We start from the raw sequence: 21,898 nt of genomic DNA on the forward strand, positions 1-21,898 counted from the left end.
TAACTAGTATCAACATGTATCGTAGTTTTCCTACCCGAGGCGGCTCTTTTTTATGTTTCTTTTATCTCGGTTAGTTGCGTTTGCTTATTGGCAAATCCAGTTGGTCGCATTAGCGGTAATAAAAATGTAGGCTTTGCCACTAGAGATAAGCGCAGTAATTTATCAGCCAGCCGCACGAGCTTAGTTGTGCTTCTCTCTGGTATTTTATATGTTTCTCTTTTTTATTTGCTCGTGCGCTTCTATTTTGCTGGCTTTAGTACCAAGTCACTCTTAACCTTTTGGTCTCCATTTTAAAACCATTGCAAGCCAAGTACGCGTGGTTTGTTTTTACTTACAGTATTATTTTTATTGTTGTTAGTGGCCCTTTATTTATTTTGTTGCTACATTGGTATAGCTCGAATATTTACATGCATTGAGTATTAGGGTGTGGCATTCCATATAATAGACAGAAGTGCACCGTCTTTTGAGCTATTTTTGAATTAGTCCACATGTAAGCCTGATATTAAATTTTTCTCTAAAATAAAATAAGCTAACGAGATTCAAAGAAACTTATAGGTTCTAGGAGAAGTGGGTGTGATTGGTTCGATTTTGGTGAAAAAAGGATACACTGAGAATTTTTTTGAACCAAACCTATTTTAAAGAGGGGAAATAGTCTGTGAGATATGATAAAATTTCTTATAATAGTGGCTGTGACCCATTTTTTCAACTATTTTTGAGCAAATCTACTTGTAAGTCTGAAAATATTCATCTTATGGCAGTTTTATAATGTTATTCTTCACTCGATTGTCATAGGCCCATCTGTTGAGTCCCATTTTCGATGACTCGTTCGCGCATTTCAACTGGTAACTAGCGTGATGTATTACTTCAAGGCCTGAATTAATGCGGGATTTTCCGCAAAAAATTTAGACTTCACATATACCCACAGAAAAAAGTCCAACAGTGTGCAATCGAACAGCCCAAAACGAGAAATTATCTGTTCAATGAAGTGTTCTCTCAATAAATCCATTAATTGATGCGATGTGTGGGGTATGAGAGCTTGACACGACTAACACGTCAGCTGTCGGAAAGGTTATTGAAAAAAGTACGTCTTATTGGATCACCCGCTATATTATTTTAGGTATTGAAAGAAACCGTTAGGTATACAAAATTCTACTCTCTGTAACTCTGTCCAATTAATCCGAAAGAAAAATAAACAATCATATTTCGACCACCCTAATGTATATTCATATGCAAAGTGCACTTACACCTCCTTATATTGTCTTCTGCTTGCAACTGCTTACTCCACATGCAAGTACGAGAATATCCACATACCTACACACATACATATGTACATACATACTATTTGTTCATTTGAATTTCAACCATTTATCTGTCGCTTGGCTTGTCGGTTGTGTGACTTTCACTCACTAAGCTTTTAAGTGCGAAATCCCTTTTATGTGATTTGTTGTGGCGGCTTTGAGTGTGGCATTCTTTTATCCCCGGCACTTATTACGTCTTCTAAGCATTTCGTTTCCATTGCTTCGCCTCTGTACTGCTTTTTCCTCTCCACCGCAGTGCAAGGAATACTTTTTTATTTGTCTTTGACATTGAGTAGCTGATGGCTCATTTGAGTGGATTTCTTTTATATCGAAGAGTAAAAAAAAATGTGATAAAATATATTTTTGTCTCTGTGTCTCGCTTTCGTCTTCGGCGTGTCTTTCTCGCATACAAATGAACATTTTGGAATTTACCACTTAGACTCTGCGGTTTTTGGGCAACCATTGTGGCTCACTTTGACGTCATTTTGCCACTGTCATCTCGCTGGTGTACTCTTCTGGTAGTTAAGCGAGGTTAAGCGTACTATAATGTGGGTTATGGAGTGAGTAGTCGGTCACTGGAGTGAATTGGCATGCTGTGGGTATGTAACGGTCTGTCATGCGTTCAAAGTGTGCATTGAGTTGATGCTAATGTGCTGCGGCTATCCTGTGTTATAAAATACTAAATAATTGTAGTGAGATTGAAGGAAATTTTGTAAGCATTTTTAATCTAACTTTATTTTAAATTATTTTTAAACTGTTTTGAAAATTTGTTTCAAATTTTTTATTTTTCACTTTTTATTGAATGCCTCATAAAACGTTTTTATGATTATTACTATTATTATTTCCTACCTTAATGATGAAAATCCAAAGGTACCATTTTAGATAATAAAACATATACAAATGTGACCCAGAAAGCCATAAAACAAAGATTTTTACGTATCTTTATAAAAATTTCTATAATCCTGAGACAGTATAAGCTTGACAACGCTTAGTCCAATATTCCATACACTTGTCATACGCCTCGGCAGACACGGTTTTTGGTGCCTTTAGCGAACTTTGGATGAGTTTGACGAATGTAGGGTCCTCAGCCACGTTGTTAAGGACCTCTTTCACTTTGTAAAATACTCAGGTTTTTTGGTACGAATTTGGCATTGCCAGGCTTTATACCTAAAACATTAACCAAAATGTGGTTTGTGTCGATCCATAAGAGCTGTTAAGATTCTTTGTTATGATTGATGATTTTCCAGTATTGCTTTTTCAACTTTGCTGACTTCACGAGCTTCATTGAATGCTTTGTGTCACTTAAATACTTGTGTTCCTTACAAAGTATACTCTTCAAAATTCTTCTACATCATTTTCAAAGTTTCGTAGTCCTGATTGAATTGGAAACCAAAAATTGAAACACCAGAAAGAACATCTTTTCGCAAACTTTATGCTTCGTAAACAGATAGCTTTCGAACACACATACAAAAAAGCTGTATCAATCTAGGCAAACAATTTGCTGTTGATTTGATTTAATCTATAACCTATAATATGTAATATATAATCCATAATCTATAATCCATAATCTATAATCTATGATCTATAATCTATAATCTATAATCTTTAATCTATAATCTATAATCTTTAATCTATAATCTATAATCTATAATCTATATTCTATATTCTATAATGTATAATATATTCATAAAGTTCAAAAACTCACTTACTAATAGAACCGCCCTCACAATGTCATTTAATAAATGAGCAGCCTTTGCATGAATCTAAATGAAACTGTGCTATGAAAAATGAGTTCGCTCTTGCTGGCAACAAAAGTAGCAAGCATTTCAAATGTCTACTAGAATTATGCAAAGTGGTTGGTGAGTGACTGTCAGTGATGCCACTTAGCTAATTGTTGTTGCAAATGTCACAAAACACAACACTGACGATGATGAGTAACCCAACCCCAAACACACATACAATGCATACATATGAAAGGATCGGTGAGTAGTTGCAACCACAACAATTAGGCAGACAACGCGGCGTGTCACGTTGCAATATTCGGCGGGCGCTCAGACAGCATTGTTCTTCGAGTAGGCAGTGTGTGGATAAATGAGTGGCGACAAGCGCACGAGTGCATGTGAGTGCATTGAATAGTCGGATGCGCTTCTAAGCCTTTTTGCCTGCTAATTCTTGTTTGGTGTTTAGTGAACACGAGCCCTTATGCAGATAATGCAACGGTTACACAAACACGCACAACCACAGACATACATATATACATATATGTATAAGTAGATAGAGTCGTGTTTGAGCCACTCCAGGTCACATTGTTCGGCGTGGCCTCGAAATTGGCAGCGCGTTGAATTGTCAAATGTGAAATTTGGTGAATTTGTGCAGTCATTGGTGTGCACATCCCGCGCCAGCATGCATGCACATCCGTTTCCTTAGTTTACATGTATGTGTGTGTGTATGCGTAGCAGCATCCGTATCCGCTTCCGTTGTTTGTATTCCGTTGCCGCTTCCATATCCGTTTGAATGTCCATTGATGTTGCGCTTGTTGGTTTGGAGTGTTTATACTTGTTGTTGTTGTTGATCATTGCATTTCACTTCTGTTTTGATGGCCCTTTTGTTTTGTTTTGCAATATTTTTATTATTTTTGTTTCGCTTACCATTGTCGGAGCAAATTTAATGAGTTGTTTGTGTACCAACTAAGCGTGCTTTGTTGTTATTGTTGCTGTTACGGCTACATTGCATTAAACTCGCTTATTGTTTTTCTTTTTGTTGTTGTGTTTACACACTGTTTGCGGAGCTAAATGCTTTAATAGCTACTGTGGATTTGCACTCATTAAGTGTTCTGCATGCAAATGCACCACAACAAAACAGCAAAAGCAAACAAGCAGCAGAACACACAAGCGATGCATTAACAGTAACTGGAGTAACATGAGCAACAATTGTAGAGAGTAGTCGTTACATTAGCGTAAGTTTGCATAACTGCACTAAGAAAAGTTTTAGTTAGGGTGGTCGTATATAAAGGGTGATTTTTTAAGAGCTTGATAACTTTTTAAAAAAAAAAACGCATAAAATTTGCAAAATCTCATCGGTTCTTTATTTGAAACGTTAGATTGGTTCATGACATTTACTTTTTGAAGATAATTTCATTTAAATGTTGACCGCGGCTGCGTCTTAGGTGGTCCATTCGGAAAGTCCAATTTTGGGCAACTTTTTCGAGCATTTCGGCCGGAATAGCCCGAATTTCTTCGGAAATGTTGTCTTCCAAAGCTGGAATAGTTGCTGGCTTATTTCTGTAGACTTTAGACTTGACGTAGCCCCACAAAAAATAGTCTAAAGGCGTTAAATCGCATGATCTTGGTGGCCAACTTACGGGTCCATTTCTTGAGATGAATTGTTGTCCGAAGTTTTCCCTCAAAATGGCCATAGAATCGCGAGCTGTGTGGCATGTAGCGCCATCTTGTTGAAACCACATGTCAACCAAGTTCAGTTCTTCCATTTTTGGCAACAAAAAGTTTGTTAGCATCGAACGATAGCGATCGCCATTCACCGTAACGTTGCGTCCAACAGCATCTTTGAAAAAATACGGTCCAATGATTCCATCAGCGTACAAACCACACCAAACAGTGCATTTTTCGGGATGCATGGGCAGTTCTTGAACGGCTTCTGGTTGCTCTTCACCCCAAATGCGGCAATTTTGCTTATTTACGTAGCCATTCAACCAGAAATGAGCCTCATCGCTGAACAAAATTTGTCGATAAACACATTTCGAACCGAACACTGATTTTGGTAATAAAATTCAATGATTTGCAAGCGTTGCTCGTTAGTAAGTCTATTCATGATGAAATGTCAAAGCATACTGAGCATCTTTCTCTTTGACACCATGTCTGAAATCCCACGTGATCTGTCAAATACTAATGCATGAAAATCCTAACCTCAAAAAAATCACCCGTTATTTGAACCCAACGCTCACATAAACGTTTTTCAGGAGTATAAAAATCGATTAATTAATAGTCACTAAACCAGAAAAACGGTTATAAAGAGTTAGTGGGACAAATGGATGATCTCATCAATATTTATCATCCGATTAGGTATCAGATTTGTGGGCGGGTAGAAGGTGTCGGTGTAGAGATGCAGTGGACCCGGGTCTACATAACCGGAACGTATCCGGATTTTTATCCGACTAAAGACTGTCAAATCGTCAGAATTCTGCCGCTAAAGCAATAAAACCAGCTGTAGTGGACTTTTTCTTGTATGGTGCGAGGCTGTAAAGAAGGGTAGGAGATGGAGTCTTCGGTCGGGAGAGCTCCACCAAATCCAGCTTCAGGCTATCACATCACTGTAGTGTCTTTCAAGCGGGAGTGCCTGCCTTCACAAGCTAGTCAAGGATGCACGACGCGACTACATCAAAACTTTTCTGTATTAGACATTCTAAGTCGATGAGCTCGCTAGAGACGGCGAGCTTCTCCCGTTTCCATCCCATCCGAGTGGAAGCAAATCGGTACTCCGTTGTTCTCTTCCGATCTAGTGATGAGCCTTTGGACCTCCCATGAGCTCCGCTGGCGCTGGTGAATAACCACAACTTTTGCGGCTTTGAGAACATTCTCGCCAAAATTGAACCGCAGCGGTCTTCTGTGCTAATTGCTTTTAGCAAAGTTTATCGCGTCGCAGTTGTAGTTTTTTATCTGCACACTGTTCAATAGGCTTACACGCAGTCCGTCTAAATATTGTGGGACATACCTTCGGTCGACTTAACAATTGGCTGGCTTTGATATTAATCGTCATAATAAATTTGTGGTAAGCTCAAGAAGTTTCATTGAACTATGAGTATCTAGTGATCAATTTTTGTGAGTTTTAGTTAGGGACTAACGTTCATAGCTGCACATGTGAGATCTATGGTTACATTACCATGCGAGGATCAACCCTACGATCAAACTTAACCTAACACAGAACAAATTTTTCTTTAGTATAACTCTCGGTAATCGGGATTCAGGTTCGCATTCTCCCGGCGTTATGCTTTCACAGCCATTCAGCAGGCTGGAAAAGTGTTCCCTCCATAATTTTGGTATGCTCTGGGCATCAGTCACTGGATCACTTCTGGTGGTTCTATAAAAGTATGCTCCGTTCCTGAAACATTCTGTTAGTCGCCGCTTTTTTTCGTAAAATTTTCGAGCATTACCCCTGTCGGCCAGCTTGTGAAGCTCTTCATACTCACGCATTTCGGCCTCTTTCTTTTTCTGTCTGCAAATGTGTCTTGCTTCCTTCTTCAACTCTTGGTATCTATCCCATCCCGCACGTGTTGTGGTCGATCGTAACTTTGCAAGGTAGACAGTCTGTTTTCTCTCCGCTGCGACACGGCACTCCTCGTCGTACAAGCTGTTCCTTTGCATTTTCCGAAAAAGGAGTTTGAAATGCCGAGCGACAGTTCCCTTATACCGAGTTGTTGACGAGTGCTCTCAGAGAGCAGGAGTGCAAGTCGAGTAGAAAATCGTTCGGCTATCTGTTGTGATTGCAGCTTCTCGACGTTGACGTGCGTTTTTTGCTGCACAGAGGTGGGTGCGAATCTTGGCTACACCAAGGTAGTGGTCCGAGTCGATGTTATATGATCGATCTGGTTGGTGGTACTACAGATAACCATATATCGAGCCCCGGCGAAAGCCTATGAGCCTCGATCCATTTGAGATGATGTTGATGTTTCATCGTGGAGGCTGAATTTACTGACCGCAGTGCCAAAGATACCTTCTTTGCCCATCCTGGCGTTAAAGTTGCCAAGCATGATTTTGATATCGGGGCGGGGGCAGCTGTCATAGGTGCGTTTCAAGCGCTCATAGACGGCATGTTTGGTCACAAGGTCCTATTCTTCCACCTTCTCTCTGGCGTGGGCGCAAATCAGCGATATGTTGATAAACCTCGCTTTGATGCGGATTGTGGCGAGATGTTCATCCACCGGGGGGAATGGCAGAACTCGACGAAGGAGTCCCGCTCCCACCATGAATCCATCAGAATTTCGCTTTTCTATATGGCCACTGTTGTGAACGTCACAAGAACCTCCTCGTCTCAGTCCTTGTCCCGTCCATCGCACTTCTAGGACGGCGGCGATGTCAGCCTTTATTTTTACGAGGATATCAAGCCAGCTGGGCAGTGGCACCTTTTCAATTAAGGGACCGGACATTCCAGGTGTATGCCGTTAAATCATTATCCTTAATGTGTTTGCCATGGTCGTCATCAAAAGGGGGTTTCTCCTCCGAGGCAGTTTTTTAGTTTTCACTGGGGGTGTTTTTTTATAACAAAACAAACGTATGTTCTTTAGCTACCGAGAGAATACTTGGTCTAAGACTGGAATTCGTGAGCTGCTTGAGGCATATGTAAAAGAGTCGTTTCTGAATGTCATTCAGAGAACTTTCCTAACTTGTATGAACTTCTGCACATGACTCTATCGTCTACACCTTAAATACTTACCCATTATTCTATTTTGAAAACGCTTTTAATTATATTGAGAAAGGTTTCCAGTGACTTAATTTCAGGAAGCTTTTAATAATTACGTCTAAAATATAATGAGACGAACGAAAATGTTACTTGGGTACAATATCTTATCTCTGCTTACATTTCTAGGAATCCAAAGCAAATGAAATGAATTACAAACTGCAGTTACAGTATGAGCTTTGGTGAGCCGGATGCAAATGCCCCAAGACTGAAGCAAATTCACAGGGACGTTTGAGGTCGAACCACTGTCTCTGCGTGTTTGCGAATCGTCACTGGCCATCCACAAGTATAATGTGTGGCATGTAAATGAGTATGCAAAGCAGTTTGTGGCAAGCCGTTTCTTTCCCCCTCAACAATGTAATTAAACTATGCTTTGTGTTGCGGGTCCGAGGCGACCAACTCCAGATGTGTCTTTAGTGCCAAGTATTCTCTCTGTGTCTGGTTGTTTCTTTGCTTTGCTTCTGTGTGACGCCACAAATGTCTCTCCAAACGTAAATTACAGTAAACAACAACAATGTTGGCATTATTTACTGTTGTTGCTATTACTTAGTGTTGTTGAGGGCGGTAATTTGGTTGTGGTCATGATTGCACTTGATGACACTGGGCGACCCCAGCTGTTGGCTGCAGTACATGACCGTACATGGCGTATGAGTAACAATTAAAAGTTGTGCCACACATATGGAGCAACAATTTATGCACTTGCAGCACTCATATTCGGTTTTAATTTAAGACACTTGGCTACTTAATTGTAATAAATAGCTTTTCACTTATTATTTTCTTCTGCTGTGCAACAGCTGGCAGCCACATTATTCTTGTATTTTACAAATCGGCGTTTATTTCACCGTTTATTAAGGCTATAAAGCTTTGTTGTTGTGAATTTCATAAACTTTTTCGAGCTATTTTATATTTCATTTTTATTTCACCATGTACCTTTAAGCTATAAGCATTTTATTTGCAGGTGACTGCTTGTAGCTTACAAAGCAACCGGAAGCAGTCATTAAAATGGTAACAAAAGTTCATTCAGACTTATTTGGCATGTGTGTGTGTCTACCTAAACAATTACAAATTCCGATGTATTGAAGGTAAATTGGATAAATAAGGTGTTTTTGGTATAAAGTTATATCCAACCTAGTGTCCTTAAGCTTTTTGCAATTTGTCGGTTTACAATGGGTTAAATTTTGACTCATTTTGTTCAAATTGTGTGAAGAAATCTTGTCGGTTGCGAGTAATGAGCGTGTTTTTGGAAAAAAAGAACGTGTGCAACTTTTTTTTACATTTAAGGAGGCCAATGACCTCTTTGTTTACTTTTAGTCAAGTCAACAAGTTTTTATTATCTTTAGCCAAGTCAACAACCTCCGTTTATATTGAGGTCAATGACATTTTGTATGCTCAATAACCTCTTTGTTTAATTTTTTTGGGCTTGAAGACAATGTCAGGCAATTTATCAAGACAATTTATCTTTAGCCAAGTCAACAACCTTTGCTTACAAAAAGCCAAGACAACAACTTTTATTTACATTTAGTTCAATAGTTCTTTCTGTACATTTTATGAGATATAATCTGCCATACAAACTGATCAATCAGAATCAAGTCTTGGAAAACTTTTTATCTGACGAGGTATTTTTACACACTCCATTTTTTTAGAATGGAGATTCCGATAGATCTGGAATCGAGCTGTTGCTAACTCAGCTATAACCGTGTAAACGGTGTCTACGGCAGAGAAAGAAAAAGTTCGATATTTACTAAGGTCTCCAATCGTCCTTCTGGGTCCTACAAACTTCCCGGCAAACTTAATGTAGCCCGATAAGTAAACAAGCGATATCTAAGAACTCACTACCTTATCAGTTTGCTCTCGTTCGCTTCATTTATTGCTTGTTCTTGTAGTCCAACACATGTTGCAATAAAATTGTACTTAACAGTTGCAAAAAGCAATCGACGACAGGCGAGCAAAAGTTTATTTTGTAGCAGCAGATGCTTTGTTGCTCAAAATAAAAGTTTGCTAAATGTGTGTGGTGCATGTATGCGACTTGGTAGAATTATTTGTGGTAACAAAAGTAAAGTACGTCAGGCAGTGAAACCAGCTGAGGTGCAACAGTTGTTTCAAAGCGCCTAATTTCTCTAGTATTTCAGCTTTTTAATTTGAGTTTTCTAGATAAATTAAATATGAATCCCACTTATTATCATTTATTTGTAATCTCTAATTAAATTTCAGGCAAATATTAGATTGTTAAACCAGAAATCTTTGTATTAATAAAGAGTTTGAAAAGAGACACTTTAAAAAAATCATTATTATAAAAATGTGCTTTGTTTTCATTATAAGTTTTGGATTGTTAAAGGTCTACATCTCCACCACTCCATAAAAAGCAAAGTGATGAAATAATGACCTCATAATTACCCTAGTGACATCAGAGAAGCCAATAATAGTGAAGAGTGTTTCCCATAGTATATAAATAGGCTGTCGTGACAGCTCTTCATCGCTGGGTGCTTATATTAGATCCCAACGAAATGATTTGAACTCGAAAATCAATTTCTTCTGCATCTTTTGGGCACAAAAATTAAATACATTGAAGGCATCAACTATTCGATATGCGATGTGATTTCGGTTATAGCCTCTAAGCAGACGATAAGCAGTGAATAGCTGAAAATATAACAATAAGATAGTTGGGAAACCAAAGTATCATAAAAGAGTGCGATTTTATTGGAAATTTCAGTGAGCTTCCTCGGAGCTGTCATTTTACAAGGGCAAGAAGTGAACACAGTCTTTTATGAGATAAAGAAACCCTGTTTTTACGAAACCAGACGAAGCTGTAGGAGTCGTCCAGAAGTGACCTCAATTTAGACTCTGACCTTGTTGCTGTCGTTTGGATTTGTATCCGATTAAATCTGACTCAGACACTAGCCTAGTCTATTTGAACTCAAAAGACCACTCTCTAACTCTTTTCAACTATCTCAAAATCATCGTTGAGTAGGGGTCGCAAATGACATATTTCACAATGCAGGTAGGGACTCTGTATTCGTCAAACGCATTATATCACGTTGAAACTGACTATTAAACTGATAACTAACGCTGCAAAAATGAGTCGTAATACAAAAAAACACAAAATTCCAGCCGAGACTTATAGATTTATATCGGTATTCTGCGTGAGACGATTGTCTCATGTCTCTAATAGTGACTATAGTAATTTAGTGATTCTGTTAGTCAGGAGTCTCATTTTGGTATTCTGGCAGTTACAGTATAGTAGTATACTGTAAAGTAGTATACTCTATTTGCCAGAATACCAAAATGAGACTCCTGACTAACAGAATCACTAAATTACTATAGTCACTATTAGAGACATGAGACAATCGTCTCACGCAGAATACCGACATTAAGATCTGTATTAAAATATGTGGCTATGGTTTTATGTCGTATGGCTAAAATTTTATCAGTTCACTACTATGATCAAATAGTAAGGTGAATTTGTTTATTAAATCATTATTTTTTCTTCCAAATCAATTTTACCCCTTTCAAAGTTAAAATGCACATTTTCCAAAATTTTTCCTCTTATATTCAGTATTTATCTGCACAGTTGTGTCCCCGCATTGGTCTTTTCCAGTTTGTTGAAGGCAAATTGCGTACCGATTGGAGTCGCGATGTGCCAATACAGTACGAGTATAACATGCTGCGTTATTGTGGCTTGAACTACTAAAGCATAGAGCTGTCATACAAACTGAACGATCGGAATTGGGCTCTTGTATGGAAAATTTTTTATTTGTGAGAAGATAGTGATTTTTATTGTTATTTTGTTTTTTCATTTTTAAATTTTTTTAACTTTATTAATTATGCGATATATTAATTAACGCCAGAAATTTTTATTAACAAATTTTTATATTTTTTCTAATTTCTTTCAGTTTTTCAAGGATCTGTCTTATCTGCGAAATTCTACGGTAAGTTCAGCACACATATTCTTAAATTTTTTTAATTAAATATTTTTCCTATAAATGGTTTGAAATATACATATTTTTATATATACATATAGTGACTTTCAAAATCACTTATCAATGGCATTAGCAGCTGCGATATCTTATACGTTGCTTGTCTTAACTGCCAATGCCTACAATGAACTTGATACTAAGATAGTAGTAGATCTACTATGGGTAAAAAATAGTTACATCTTGTTTATAATTTTAAAATTCGAATTTATTCAAAATATATGTATGCAGTCCGCCTCAAAGTAAATTACCTTGACCCTAGTACACTTTTGCCAACCTTTTCCTTCCAGGATTGAAGGAAACTGTAGTTAAAGTCAATAATAAAATAGCCTTTAATGCGCATAGTGACTCACGTTATTTTTGTTTTTAATAGAAGTAAGCATCGAAAGCCGGAGCGCGGGACTTTAATCCGCTTAACCTAACCTACTCCTATCTCATGTCTCTCTCACGGAACCACTGGACAAAGTATTCCTTCATGGGAGAGAAGAAGACGTTTAATTCTCTTCTATTGTACGGACTGACTGAAGCCTACATTTACTATTGTAAATGTCTTAATCTTGTCTTAATTAGATTTGCCGCTTCGCTGACAGCTTCCATTTTGCAGAGGACATAAGTATAATAAAAGTTTCCCTGATTCTATTCTATTCTATTCTAAAAGTATGGTTTTCAGCTTTTCCATTATACTTGAAAACCGAGGGCAATGAAAGAATATGTGTTCAGAGTCTTCTATACACTCTGAACCCGTAGGATCATATGGGTTAAAGTCATGATGATATTTGAATAACTAGCTTTTAAAGCAAACATGGCAACTGAGTAAGGGCTAGGTGGAAATTCAGGACCCCATCCACGAATATACAAGTATGTCCCGAATCAGTCTGTGGGTCAATCGTCTTTTGTATGATCTCTGATTAGTTATATATTCGTGCGAGTTCGTCTCTCTGGATGTCAATGGGCGCCATACTGGCTAATAGCTCAGCAGCGTCATTTGATATTATTCCGATTTGATTTACATGCCGTATTTTGCAAGTGTTTCTTGAATTTGAGTCTTGAGTTCACAATTACACCAAGATGCTTCAACTGTGCAGAGCGATATTTTTTCTTAAATTTTTCTGAATTTTATCAGCAAGACTTCTGTTTTTTGTTCAGCCTGCTCTATACTCATGGTGGCAAACCATTTATGCAGTCGGTGCATTTGATCCGGAGGTTATCGGGATGTTTAGTCACTGCTACCACTATGAGGTCATCTGCATATGCGGTTGCTTTCACATTTTTTACCAGCGGTATTCTTAGGAGGCCATCGTATATCAGGTTCCATAGTAACGGGCCAAAAACCGAGCCTTGAGGTAATCCACTGGAGATAGTGTAGCTCCGAGTGGAACACTCTCATTATAACTTTGATTTTTGAACTGTTTTGACGTGGTTCTTTCGGATGATCATTTGTTTCCACGTCGTGAGCATAGATCCAATACATATCGCCAGTAATAATACGTTTCTTAATATCTTGGTAGTCGAAAAGTATTGTTTCACAGACGTTAAGTGATTTTGGAAACAATCATGCTCTCTCTTTTCTTAGGCCGAAATAATCTTTCAAAATGGATTTCAGGGATCCTGTCGATATTCCAACGATGTCAGTAAGATCTTTGACTGTTAATCGTCCATTCTTAAGCTTCGATTTCTTGATTTTATTGACGTGTTGGTCATCAGTTAAGTTTCTGGGCGTGGTTCGTTGACGTGGACGTGGTTCATCGTTTACGCGTTCTCGACCATCATAAATTTGATTCAGCACACAAAATTTAAAGGAACTGGTTAAAATTAACTGTTAGTTCAACAAAACTGTCGTTTTAAGTATCGTATAACAATATGTTGCAATAGCATGGTACTAAAGCTTCACTAACAACATTTCAAAAAATCAAAATTCCTTTAAAAATTTTAAGTTTTTGAAATTAAACAAACTCATTTAACGGTTTGAAATATCAAAAGTTCATCGAACCCCGAATATATGAAGACTTCTCAATGTTTTCAGTAATTTTAGTAATCGTGTTCTCACAAATACATACATACATACCACACACATGTGCTTGCAAAATGCTTGTCAAAATTTCAAAGATTTTTCCCTCGCCCGAACTTCTTTATATTGAATTATCCTTGGACGAGACGCTGCGATAACTGTGTGCATGAATCATGTGGTGGCGGTTGAGATCACGTTGACTAAGCGGCGGAAATAAGAATCACGCACAACAACAACGAGCGCGTGAACAGGAAGCCAACAACAACAACAGTAGCAAAATTTACAGCAAACTGTAAGCAAAATTTTATCCCAAGGGATAATCACATGCGCGGCACAGCGCTCTACACACACGCACAGAAACATCCACTTACAGTGGCACCAGGGCGCATGAGTAATGACTAAACGCAGAGCGTGTGCTGGAGCACAGCGCAAAGTAGGAAGCTCCTTGTAGGTGTGTTTGTACAGCCAGGAAGACGTTGAGAAATGACAACGCATGGGGGCTACGTAATAAACTACGTGATCGCACGCAAAGCGAATGCGTGTAGTTGACGAGTTAAAAGGCAGCGTGGCTTGCGCGCTGTTTCCGGCTTAGGGAGCGACTGACGGCGATGTTATATACATATATCTTTTATATTGCGGTAGCTTTGAAAAGTCGGAAAGACTTTAAATTACGAGGGTGACGCAGTTAGTTGACTATGCCCGCCTTCTTTGTTGTGGCGCTGAATTTACTTTGCATTGCATGTCGCCATATTGCTATTAATGGCGTGACGTTGGCATGTACTGCAACATGGCAAAAAGAAAGAAAAAATGAGCGACTTCAAGTTCACAAACCCCTTTCCTCAGCTGATTTGCAAATATCATTATTGCGAGGTTAGCTGCTTCGCCTATTTGGCTGACATGTCACAACAGGTGCTCACAATATATATCAAATATATACTTACACCAATATGAATAAGGGCATTTCCAGATGAAAGCTGTTACCTGAAAATTGTTAGATTAAAATACTTATTTTTGATTATATGAGTAATTGTATTTTTCAAAACTAATGAGTTGAGTCAGTTTAACAATTGACTGCCGTTTTTTCACATGTCTTTCTTTTTGAAGAAAAAATCCGAATTTCATACTCAGCAATGAGTATTTCTTGGTGATGCTTCCTTTAGAATAGATAAAATTTGCTTGTAAATTCATAGACTATTTGAGAGTTTTTACATATCTGACCTAATAGTTTTAAAAAGTGATTTTGAACGCATTTTATTCTGCTTCAAAATGTCATTCTTAATGATCAGAGTGTTCCATCGTTGGCAACATACTTCGAAGACTTGTGTACATACAGTCCAAACAAAACAATTCCGGAACCTGTATGACGGCGGTGTAATAAGTACGAACTTTCCTTGTGTCTGTTGTTGTGCCTTTTCTGTTGCACAGAAGCGAGTGCGTATCTTGGCTCCAACAAGATAGTGGTCCGAGTCAATGCTAGGACCTCGGAGCGTACACATGTCTAAAACACTAGAGACGTATCTTCCGTCTAACACAATATAATCAATCTGGTTGGTGGCTTTTCGATCCAGAGAGAGCCAGGTAGATTAATGAATTTTCGTATACTGGAATCTAGTACTACAGATAACCATATTTCGGGCCCCGGCGAAGTTGATCAGCCTGATACCTTCTAAGCCCACTCTGGCGTTGAAGCCGCTAAGCACGATTTTGACATCGTCCTTCTCTTCCGTTGGGGTATAGGCGCAAATCGGCGATATGTTGAAGAACTTCGATTTGATGTGGATTGTGGCTAGACGTTCATCCACCAGTGTAAATGCCAGTGCTCGGCGATAGAGTCTCTCCCACACCACGTGTCCCACACTCAATTTATTCACCTTTATATGGTCACTGTAGTAAATGTCAAAAGCACCTATTTGTGTCAGTCCTAGTTTCGCCTTCCCCTTTAGCTGACCCTTAAATGGATGTTTTTTGGCTTCCCAGAGGATTGTTTTAAGACCGGAAGTCGTGAGCTGTTTGAGCCATATACATTATAAAATGGTTTCTGGGCGCTCCCAAGTGAATGGCTCACAGAGAACTTTCCATATTTCTCCTTAACACGGTTAGTCGAAGTGTAGCTTGATAAAAATTCATAAACTCGTATTGGTAGAACACCGATTGTAGATGCACGAGATATGTAGCTGAGGTCATAGATAGCATAAAACGAGAATGTCATGAGAAAGTTTACCCATAGACTCGTGACTGTCGCCGAAAAATGGAATCACTGAGTCACACTAGTAACGAGCTCTAACCAGCTCTAAAGAGAATACAAACTGTCTTACTTTGGCTCCGGCGACTTTCGGAAAAAAGAAAAAAGTACGATGCTGAATGCCTCGATCATCATATAAACCAGATTTGGTTTTGTGGAAAATTCTTTTGTCATGTGTCACTGGGTCAATTGTGGTTATGTGGAGCAATCTATCGTTCCATGGTTATATTTTCAAACTGCTTGTAGTTTCAACTAAAACAATTAAAAGGAAAGAAAAAAAAAACAAGAGCTTAGTCTTTAATCATAAGAATTAAAACATTCAGAGATTATAGCATTCTTTTGCGACACGGATAAATCGACTCAACTCACTTGATCACTAACACATACACATATACATTTTATATGGTCTCCGACGTATCCTTCTTCTTAATACACCCTGTCTAGGGTATAATAACAAAAATAGTTGCGCATAGCGCTGGAAATACCCCACACCTTTAATAATTCGCTGTCGTCAGGTAAATTGAGTTGCAAACTGAAACAAATGTGACGTTTCTTGGCAGCATATTAGTTAAGTCTCAACACTGCTTTTGTTGTAATGTTAACCCCTCGACGCACTCACCTGCCAGGTTGTGTTGCGGTTAACATGGAAACAGTTTCAGCATCTATTTTGAGTTGACAAGCGCCCACCCAGGCAAATATGTTCCTCCAACGTAACTCCGTTTGTACTACTCCAAGCCTTTTCGACTCAACCACAGTTACTCACGCGCAAATACGACTTAAGTTTGCATTTGCGTGAATGTGCGCGTATAGCTGCCATTCCCGCTAAGAGTTTCTGCGCCCGCGAGCGTTTTTAATATGAATTAGGTGGAATCGCATTGAGGTTGCATCAGCGCTCAAAAGCACACACACATACGCTGGTGTACAGTCGTTTGTTATTCTCTTTTTCCGCATGCATCCGCCGTTATTTGCATGCACAAGTGCGTGTTTGCGCAAATTTAAATGAGTGACGAGTGTACGTGTCGGCGCAGCTGTTGCTTCTGCTTCTGCTTCTGGTATAACTTCGACTGTATCTGCGTCTGTGTTGACTTTGCGCCATTGATGATTGTTAATTATTGCCAACGTTGTTGGTGCAGCGGGCGACTGTTGTAAATCGTGTGGTCGCGCTTGCAAATATGAGGAAGTGTGGAAACTGTCACGCCCCCTGGCATAGATGCACATTAATTTCAAAAGTACATGGGTATATATTAGTATTACTACATACAATATATATCACTTCGCTGAAGGAATCTTCTGCTCCCATATCGTATTTGGAATAGGAAAGTTAAAATCGCAAGGTTTGTTGTGCTTATCTCTTAAACTGTCAATGATTTGTTTCTGTAAGTTGTCATACTTCGACTTTTCATATATGTAGAGGTTGATAAAATAATTTAATATTAAAAGTTGAATCATATGGTTAGATTTTCTAAAAAATGGCGAAGCCGATCTGTTGGGTAATGACTATTTTGTATATTTTTCAATGAAAACTGAGTTACGTTTTTAGAAACAGTATGACTTGAGGATAGAATTATGTATAGAAGTTTAAGTAAGTGAGGAAAGTTCTCTGAGCGCCATTCACTTGGGAGTGGCCAGAAGCGAATCTTTTCCATATGAAGATAATTTGCGATCTGCTTCTGGTTTGGCAGGCGGAATAATTTCTAAGATAGCAAGCCAACGCAAAGGTGTTTAAAGCCTGGCGATGTGGTATAAAGGTTGTATGAAGAAGAATTTAAAGTTTTTGAGGTACATCACGCTGTTGGAATTATAAGAATTATGACTGGCTTTCGTTGATAAAAGTTAGTCTTTTTAGACCTGTGGTTTTCGAGAAAAAATAAAAGCCATATAATACTCGTATGTGTTAGAATTTAACTTTGTACGCGACTGGCGTCAGCTGAATTACAGCTGAGACCTTCTTTTTGCCCATTGAGGACATATGCCAGCCGAATATTCTCTTCCAAGGCGTCAATCGTCTCGAGAATATCTGCGTAGACTAGCGACTTCACTGTATGACATGTAGCACAGTTGTGCTGAAAACAAAGGTGCTCCATATTAACATCCTCCGATTCAGGCACAAAAATGTCATTAAAAATGACTCTATAGCATTTCTCATTGACTGTTACATTACGGCCGCCTTCATTTTTTGAAGAAACTAAATATATACTAATGATTTCCTCTGCCCTTAGTAGAAACCACACAGGTACTTTTTGAGGATGCAAGGCGAATGTGGATTATTATCTCTCTGCAATGCGACATTTTGTCCATTAACCTATTCACTCAACCACAGGTGAGGTTTATCGAACAAAACTTTCTTATGAATGTCGGATCGGTGGCTATTTCGTTTTGAGCCCATTCACCAAACTTGCGACGTGCTTGACTGTCGATCGGCTTCAATTCATGCACTAATTGGAATTTGTAGGTCCGTAAACCAAGATTTTAGCTTAAAATCTTCCTTAAAGTGGATGGGCTCTTCCGCGCAATGCCAGATCCATTTATTGAGATATTCTTCGATATTCTGCATTCGTTGTAGGGGTGTCTGCCTCTGCACGAATTCGTGATTGCTAAAATTGCCGATCCTGTTGGGCGATCTCTACCGAATTTCGGACTCAGTGTGAGATGCGTCGCGCAAACTGAACCATTATTTTGGTAATAAATTTGCACAATTTTCAAACGTTGACAAGAACACGTCTGACAAAAACACCCGCATTCATCTCTATTTGCTTTCGATTAACTGCACCCTTGAAAAAATTAAATTAAGGATTGAGCTCTGAACCTCTTTGACTACAGTTCATTTGGTTTCAAGGATTATTTATTTCTCCGAAAAGAATGCTGTTTGCTGGCGACGAAAAATTTAAGTTTACAATTTCAATTTACTGTCTGCTTTTTTCCGAGTAAGTGAACTCTGAATATGTACAAGGATTTTACTAAAAGGTCAATCGAGTCATTGAGTTTCCCCGATGAATAATCGTTGACATATTTTATTTTTTTTTTGAGTTAGTCTATATAATAAAAGTCTAGAGGAGCTCTTATTTACCAATATGAAGTACCACATAACTACTGTCTGATAAATATCAAAAGGCGGGTTAATGTTTACCCTAAAAACCGATGACTTTCTTAATCTATATCAAGATATATCTGATATATAACAGAGAGAGAAAGTGAGAGAAGCGAAAAGGTGCGGACTAAAACATCATAATAGAACACTGGAGAGTCCAAGCTCAGCACTGACTGTGAAATCAGTCCAAGGCAACCGTCATTGTTTGACAATTTCCTACAGATATTATTGGATAAAAACTTTAATACTTAAACTTTACTTGTGAGCGGAAATCCTATCTTCTTCATAAATCATAAATCTTCCGCAGAACCTTTCTCTCGAAAACTCGTAATGTCGACTCAATAGATGTTGTCATAGTCCATGTCTCGGCAACATAGCAGGACGGGAATAATGAGTGATTTATAGAGTTTGATTGAACGGCTCGGAAAGGTCCTTTCCGATCCTGACGGAGCTTTTGGCTTTTGATATTGCCCAACGTCAGTTTACACAGCCATATTAGTTTTGTGGAATATCAAATTCAGACAAAGCGGCATAAAGGTAGTTTCTTTTCGTGCTGTCAAAGACAGCTATGAAATCGACGAAGTAATGGTGTCTGTCGATCCTCTTTCCACGGGTCTCTGATTTGGCGCATAGTAAATATCCGGTTAGTCGTTGATCTTCCAGGCCTAAAGCCACACTGATAAGGTCCAGTCAGTTTGTTTGACGGTGGGCACGGTGGGCGCTCGATAGAACCTTATATGCGAGGTTGAGTAGGCTCATCCCACGGATTGGGCAGAGCACATTTAAATTCCAGTCGTCGGGCATGTTTTCGTCTGACCATATTATACAAAGAAGGTGATGCAGCTCTTCGCCGCCGTATTTGCATAGCTCGGTCGGCAATTCATCCGCCCCCGCCGCTTTGTTATTCTTCAGAAGGGTAATTGTTATTCGAATTTCTTCATGGTCGGGCAATGGAACGTTCGATCCATCTTCATCGGTTGGGGAAACCTATATGCTTCAATAATGCGCCAGCTGAGGTTTGGGTTTTTGGTTTCTCCTCGAACTGTTATTTGCACATTCTTGCAGCTGCTATAAAGAGTGCAAGTAAAACCACTGAGCTAAGCTCTTTAGCGCATACTTTATGGCGCATTAATAATTTTGCATCAATTTACACAGCGAAAGTCGTAAATGCAGCTTAAAATTTAAATAAATAATTTATGGGCATATATGATTGCATACATATACACGTCTGTATTTGACTAGCTATTTGTTTTTGTATTCTTAAGTGCACCTGCTGTCATTTGCTTTTTCCCTTTTATTTTCACTTTACCTTTTCGCTTTCCGCCACTGACACTTGACATTTGCACCGTTACACGCTTAAAGCCTATTAAAATATTAAACTCCAATGAAATTAGCACCAGACTTTCGTACAAACGACTATAACGGCACATTTTCTACCAGCAAATGTATGACTGTGTAGGTGTGCATGTGTGTGAGTGTGTTTGTGTTCAACATGTAGTCTCAGATGAAATGGTACTCAAGCTGCCTTATTTATGTGCATAAGCAAAGGAGTAAACATCGCTGGCTGCAGGTGGAGCTGGAGGTGGAGGGCGGAGAGAGAAACGAAACGGAAGCAGCAGCGAAAAATGATGAAACTGCAAACAGACCTGGTACATTCCGGCTTGACAAACGGTAAAACGGAAGCAGAAAACTGTCATGCGATGTTTGTGTATGTGTGGCTGAGTTTGAGTGGGTTTGAGTGTGTGTTTGTAGAGCAAATATAAATACAAACAGAGGGTAGAAATATAAACAGAGAAAACGAATACAAATACATTAGTAAATACAAATATACAAGTACGGATATTCGAAATTAAGGGCATACCTAGACATATTCACAAATTGTAAGTATACATGTACATATGTGTGTTCAGTTAATGCAGTGCTTGTATGAGACATGCCATGCTAGTGCATGGCCGTTGAACAGCTGAAACTATGTATGCATGTCAGATTTCTATGCCTATGTAAGCCTTCCTGCTTGTTTAGTGACGGTAAAGTGCCTGAGCGGCTTAATATTGAGATGTCGTCCGATGTGGAGCATAAACTTGTGCATGTGCACAAACATTCACAAAGAAAGGTAAAATTAGATTGACAAGTATGTTGTATCTTGTTCGAAGGTAAATACACTCACATATGCATGCTTATGTATGTGGAGATGTAGTTGAAATAAGAAGTATTAATAAAAACTTCTGGAGAAAAGATGGATCTGAAAACTTTAAATTAATTTTATCTTAATTAAAGTGATATATTTTTTTTATTTTGTAATTATTATTAGATTTTGGCCTCAAAACACTGAAATCCTATGCTTTGATTTCATATCAAGTTATTTGAGTCATAAATCACCGCACCATTTTGTCCGTTGTGTTCTGCCGGTCTTTTCCCTGCCATCATACCTGCGGGGGAGACATGGGTAGAAAAAAGCCGCTGAAGATGCGCTATTTTTTACGCATGGGTCAAGGCTTGGGGGAAGGTTGGTGGAGTCCACTTCAAAGCTGATTAGTTGGGACAAAACCTTAGCCTTGTCGTTGTAGGAGTGGAAATTTTTGGAGATTCGCTGTTCACTTGCAGATTACTATTAGACAACTGGTCTGTAAAGGAGCTTGAAAAGCGTTGCTATCGATTTCTTTCTGGTCTAGAGGTGCTTCTGAGCCAAAAGCAATCGCAAACGTATCGGCGTGCTGTTGTTCGCGCGAATATTTTTTTCAATTTTTGACGTAGCTTAACTCAGCAACAGTGCCTTGATTTACTTAAATTTATTTTTGGTCATGAATGTCCATTAAAGGT

The sequence above is a fragment of the Bactrocera dorsalis genome, chromosome 4 (genome assembly GCF_023373825.1).
Source record: "Bactrocera dorsalis isolate Fly_Bdor chromosome 4, ASM2337382v1, whole genome shotgun sequence".
Lineage (NCBI taxonomy): Eukaryota > Metazoa > Arthropoda > Insecta > Diptera > Tephritidae > Bactrocera > Bactrocera dorsalis.